Source organism: Giraffa tippelskirchi, chromosome 2 (genome assembly GCF_054371585.1).
Source record: "Giraffa tippelskirchi isolate mGirTip1 chromosome 2, T2T-mGirTip1v1.2.pri, whole genome shotgun sequence".
Lineage (NCBI taxonomy): Eukaryota > Metazoa > Chordata > Mammalia > Artiodactyla > Giraffidae > Giraffa > Giraffa tippelskirchi.
This window is the reverse complement of record NC_137276.1, coordinates 62,216,824-62,222,812: the sequence shown is the minus strand read 5'-3', so window position 1 is coordinate 62,222,812 and position 5,989 is coordinate 62,216,824. Positions and strand designations below refer to the sequence as shown.

General features: G+C 41.4%; 1 protein-coding gene across 7 annotated transcripts in view; it reads left to right on the top strand.

Moving 5' to 3' along the window:
• Nucleotides 1-5,989, top strand: part of ADK (adenosine kinase) — a 519,359-nt gene that overhangs the window by 453,694 nt on the left and 59,676 nt on the right. The gene's annotated exons all lie outside the window — the stretch shown is intronic.

Here is a 5,989-nt window from a genome sequence, read left to right as displayed (position 1 = left end):
GACCTCATGGAATGCAGCACACCAGTCATCCGTGTCCATCACCAACTCCCGGAGCTTCCTCAAACTCATGTCTGTCAAGTCGGTGATCCCGTCTGACCATCTCATCCTCTGTCGTCCCCTTCTCCTCCTGCCTTCAGTCTTTCCCTGCGTCAGGGTCTTTTCCAATGAGTCAGTTCTTCACATTAGGTGGCCAAAGTATTGGAGCTTTAGCTTCAGCATCAGTCCTTCCAATGAATGTTAGGACTGATTTCCTTTAGGATTGACTGGTTGGATCTCCTTGCAGTCAAAGGGACTCTCAAGAATCTTCTCCGACACCAAAGTCCAAAAGCATCAATTTTTCGGCACTCAGCTTTCTTTATGGTCCAACTCTCACATCCATGCATGACTGCTGGAAAAATCGTAGCTTTGACTAGACAGACCTCTGTTGGCAAAGTAATGTCTCTGCTTTTTAATATGCTATCTAGGTTGATCATAGCTTTTCTTCCAAGGAGCAAGCATCTTTTAATTTCATGGCTGCAGTCACCATCTGCAGTGATTTTGGAGCCCAAGAAAATAGTCTGTCACTGTTTCCATTGTTTCCCCATCTGTTTGCTATGAAGTGATGGTACTGGATGCCATGATCTTCGTTTGTTGAATGTTGAGTGTTCAGCCAGCTTTTTCACTCTCCTCTTTCACTTTCATCAAAATACTCTTTAGTTCTTCGCTTTTTGCCATAAGTGTGGTGTCATCTGCATATCTGAGTTTATTGATATTTCTCCCGGCATCTTGATTCCAGCTTGTGCTTCATCCAGTCTGTCATTTCGCATGATGTACCATATGAATAAGTTAAATAAGCAAGGTGACAACATACAGCCTTGTTGTCCTCCTTTCCCAATTTGGAACCAGTCCATTGTTCCAAGTACATTTCTAACTGTTGCTTCTTGACCTGCATACATATTTCTCAGGACGCAGGTCAGGTGGTCTGGTATTCCCATTTCTTGAAGGATTTTTCACAGTTGTGATCCACATAGTCAAAGGCTTTAGCATAGTCGATGAAGCAGAGTAGATACTTTTCTGGAATTCTCCTGCTTTTTCTATGATCCAGCAGAAGTTGACAATTTGGTCTCTGGTTCCTCTGCCTTTTCTAAATCCAGCTTGAGCATCTGGAATTTCTCAGTTCAGGTACTGTTGAAGCCTATCTTGGAGAATTTTGAGCATTACTTTGCTAGCGTGTGGGATGAGTGCAACTGTGCAGTAGTTTGAACATTCTTTGGCAATGCCCTTCTTTGGGATTGGCATGAAAACTGATCTTTTCCAGTCCTGTGGCCACTGCTGAGTTTTCCAAATTTGTTGGCATATTGTGTGCAGTGCTTACACAGCATCATCTTTTAGAATTTGAAACAACTCAGTTGGAATTCCATCAGCTCCACTAGCTTTGTTCATAGTGATGCTTCTCAAGGCCCACTTGACTTCACACTCCAGGATGTCTGGCTCTAGGTGAATGATCACACCATCGTGATTATCTGGGTCACTAAGATCTTTTTTGTATAGTTCTTCCATGTATTCTTGCCACCTCTTCTTAATATCTTCGGCTTCTGCTAGGTCTGTACCGTTTCTGTCCTTTATTGTGCCCATCTTTGCATGAAATGTTCCCTTGGTATCTCTAATTTTCTAAAAGTAGAGCTTCATTTCCTTAATTTTCTAAAGGAACTTCATTCCTTTTTATTGCCATATAATATTGCATTGCATGACATGTTAGTTTCCTAGGACTGCCATAACAAATCACTGTAAACTGGATGGCTTAAACAGCAGAAACTTATTCTGTTATAGTTCTGAAACTTAGAAGTCTCCAGATATCAGTATAAAGAGCCATAAAGATATTAGTTGCTGCTGCTGCTAAGTTGCTTCAGTCATGTCCACCTCTGTGCGACCCTGTAGACGGCAGCCCACCAGGCTTCCCCGTCCTTGGAATTCTCCAGGCAAGAACACTGGAGTGGGTTGCCATTTCCTTCTCCAGTGCATGAAAGTGAAAAGTGAAAGTGAAGTCGAAAAGTGAAAGTGAAGTCACTCAGTCGTGTCTGACTCTTAGCGACCCCATGGACTGCAGCCTATCAGGCTTCTCCATCCATGGGATTGTCCAGGCAAGAGTACTGGAGTGGGGTGCCATTGCCTTCTCCAGATATTAGTTGGGCCACGTTCAAAGACTATAGCGAAAAATCCTTTCTTGCCTCTTTCTAGCTCCAGGTTGCTCTCGACAATTAATCTTCAGCATTGCTAACATTCCTTGGCTTGTAGCTGAATCACTCCAGTCTTTGCCTCTGTCTTCACATGGACTTCTTGTATGTATTTCTTTGCATCCTCATCTCTTATTGGGCTTCCCTTGTGGCTCAGCTGGTAAAGAATCTGCCTGCAGATGGGAGGAAGTTTCAAAAAGGAGGGGATTTATGTATACCTATGTCTGATTCATGTTGATGTTTGACAGAAAACAACAAAATTCTATAAGGCAATTATCCTTCAATTAAAAAATAAATTAATTAAAAAAAAAAAGAGAATCCGCCTGCAATGCAGGAGACCTGGGTTCGATCCCTGGGTTGGGAAGATCCCCTGGAGAAGGAAAAGGCTACCCACTCCAGTATTCTGGCTTGGAGAATTCCATGGATTGTATAGTGCATGGGGTCGCAAAGATTCGGACATGACTGAGCAACTTTCACTTCACTGCACTTCACTTCACCTCTTATTATAAGGACTTCAGTCATTGGATTTTGGACCTACTCTAATCTCAGTTCAGTTCAGTTCAGTCGCTCAGTCATGTCCGACTCTTTGCGACCCCATGAATTGCAGCACGCCGGGCCTCTCTGTCCATCACCAACTCCCGGAGTCTACCCAAACCCATGTCCATTGAGTCGGTGATGCCATGCAACCATCTCATCCTCTGTCGTCCCCTTCTCCTCCTGCCCCCAATCCTACCCAGCATTAGGGTCTTTTCCAATGAGTGAACTCTTCGCATGAGGTGGCCAAAGTATTGGAGTTTCAGCTTCAGCATCAGTCCTTCCAATGAACACCCAGGATTGATCTCTTTTAGGATGGATTGATTGGATCTCCTTGCAGTCCAAGGGACTCTCAAGAGTCTTCTCCAACACCACAGTTCAAAAGCATCAATTCTTCGGCGCTCAGCTTTCTTCACCGTCCAACTCTCACATCCATACATGACCACTGGAAAAACCATAGCCTTGACTAGATGGAGTTTTGTTGGCAAAGTAATGTCTGTGCTTTTAAATATGCTATCTAGGTTGGCCATAACCTTCCTTCCAAGGAGTAAGCGTCTTTTAATTTCATGGCTGCAATCACCATCAGCAGTGATTTTGGAGCCCAAAAAAATAAAGTCTGACACTGTTTCCACTGTTTCCCCATCTATTTCCCATGAAGTGATGGGACCAGATGCCATGATCTTAGTTTTCTGAATGTTGAGCTTTAAGCCAACTTTTTCACTCTCCTCTTTCACTTTCATCAAGAGGCTCTTTAGTTCTTCTTCACTTTCTGCCATAAGGGTGGTGTCATCTGCATATCTGAGGTTATTGATATTTCTCCCAGCAATCTTGATTCCAGCTTGTGTTTCTTCCAGCCCAGTGTTTCTCATGATGTACTCTGCATATAAGTTAAATAAGCAGGGTGACAATATACAGCCTTGACATACTCCTTTTCCTATTTGGAACCAGTGTGTTCCAAATATTCTAATCTAGTATGATCTTATTTTAAATAATCAGCAAACATCTTAATTCCAAATCAGGTTATAGCCTGAGGTTCCAAATGAATCTATCAGATCTGTTTTATTCATTCATTCATTGGTTGATGGACATTTCAGTTTTATACTTCTTTATGCCCAAAGGAACAGATACATGAATGAATGTTTTATTATTTCTTTTCATGTGAAAGATGGCATACTATTGATGCTCATTTGCACTTTGCTTTTTTCACTGAATGATATAACTTGAATATTGCTCCATACTACTTCACAGAGGTCTTACCAATTATAGTCAGACTCAAAAGAGTAGATACTAACTGTCATCTTAGAACAGGAATAGCTCCTATCAAACCAATCCTTTCTCAGGTAGCAATTATAACTCTGGAAAAATATTAGAAAAGAAAATACTAGGGTGTTCCCTGGTGGCTTAGTGGTGAAGAATCCACCTTCCAATGCAGGAGACGTGGGTTTGATCTCTGGTCTGGGAAGATTCCCACATGCCACAGAGCAGCTAAGCTCATTCGTCATAACTATTGAGCCTGGGAGCCGCAATTACTGAGTCCTTGAGCCACAACTAATGAAGCCCACGTGCCCTAGAGCACTCAGCAGCAAGAGAAGCCACCACAGTGAGAAGCCCATACACCAGAGCTAGAGAGTAGCCCCTCATCGCCACAACTAAGAGAAAAGTTCATGCAACAACAAAGACTAGTACAATCAATAAGTAAATAAATATTCTTTAAAAAAAAAATACTGGGAAATACTGGAAAACAATGAAAATCAGGTGGAAACTGAAAGATAATACATGCAGTCTTACAGACTTCAGGAGCAGAGAGTTTGGGGTGACTACATCAGGTAGAAGGTGAGCAAAGAAATTCCTGAAAGGAAAGAACCATAGAAAAGTAGCCTGAAACTCTGCATAAAGATCCTGCAGTCTTGGAGAAGGAAGAGATTTGTATGACCCCTGAATTACACATATACAGATTAGTTTTCCAGCAGCTCAACTGAAGCTAAAAGAACTGAATGACAATTTCTGTTGTCTGTTGCTGGAACCAGGAGTTTAGAATTTGAGTTTAGCTAAGTTTAACTGCTTACTTAGTGGACACACAGCCACACCCATTTCCTGCTTTCTGCTGCTGCTTTAGTGCCGCAAGCTGGGGACTAAAGTCTTGTCCTTTCCCTATGTTCATTTAAAAATGGGGTAATAATGATGGGCTTCCCTCGTAGCTCGGTAAAGAATCTGCCTGCAGTGCAGGAGACCCAGGTTTGATCCCTAGGTTGGGAAGATCCCCTGGAGAAGGAAATGGCAATCCACCCCAGTATTCTTGCCTGGAGAATCCCATGGACAGAGGAGCCTGACAGGCTTTTGTCTATGGGGTCGCAAGAGTCTTAGCGACTTAGCGACTACACCACCACCACCACCAACTGCTTACTTTAAAAAAAAAAAAATTAATCCTCTTCAGAGATACCTAACTGACCAGTCTCTACAATAGAGGTCAACCAACTATTTTTAAAGGGCACAAGAGTAAATATTTTATAGAGTTGTAGGCCTTGCCTTGTGGTCTTAGTTGAAACTACTCAATTATGCCATTGTAATGCAAAACTGTCCATAGAAAATCTAAACAAATGGACTTGGCTGCATTCCACTAAAACTTTATTTAGAAAAGTAAATGGCCCTCTGGATATAGATTGCCCAACCTCTGTTTCATATCCCATGCACAATATTCAGGATATAATCTCAGATTACAAAGAAACATTCATGCTGAAGAGCAAAAACAATCAATGGAGACAAGCTCTGAAATGACACTGATGTGGAATTAGCAGACAGGAGTTTTAAAGCAATTGTTTTAACTGTATACTCCAAGATGTAAAATATGCTCATATGAATGAACGATTAGAAAATCTCAGCAGAGATATAGAAACTTAAAAATAGAAATTCTGGAACTGAAAGTACAGCTTCTGAAATTAAAAATTCACTACCTGCTCTGAGCAATTTAGAGATGATAAAAGAGCTAGCGAACTTGAATACAGATCTATTGAAATTATCAAGTCTGAGGAATAGAGGGAAAAAAAGACTAAAACAGAATGAACAGAGCTTCTGTAATCTGTGGGACAATATCAAAGGGCCTAATGTATGTGTATTTAGAATCCCAGAAGGAAGGGAGAGAGAAAATGGTGCAGGAGAATTGTTTGATTAAATAATAGTTGAACGTTTCATAATTCTGATTAAAACATGAATTTAAGAATTTGGAAAGCTCAATGTATACCACA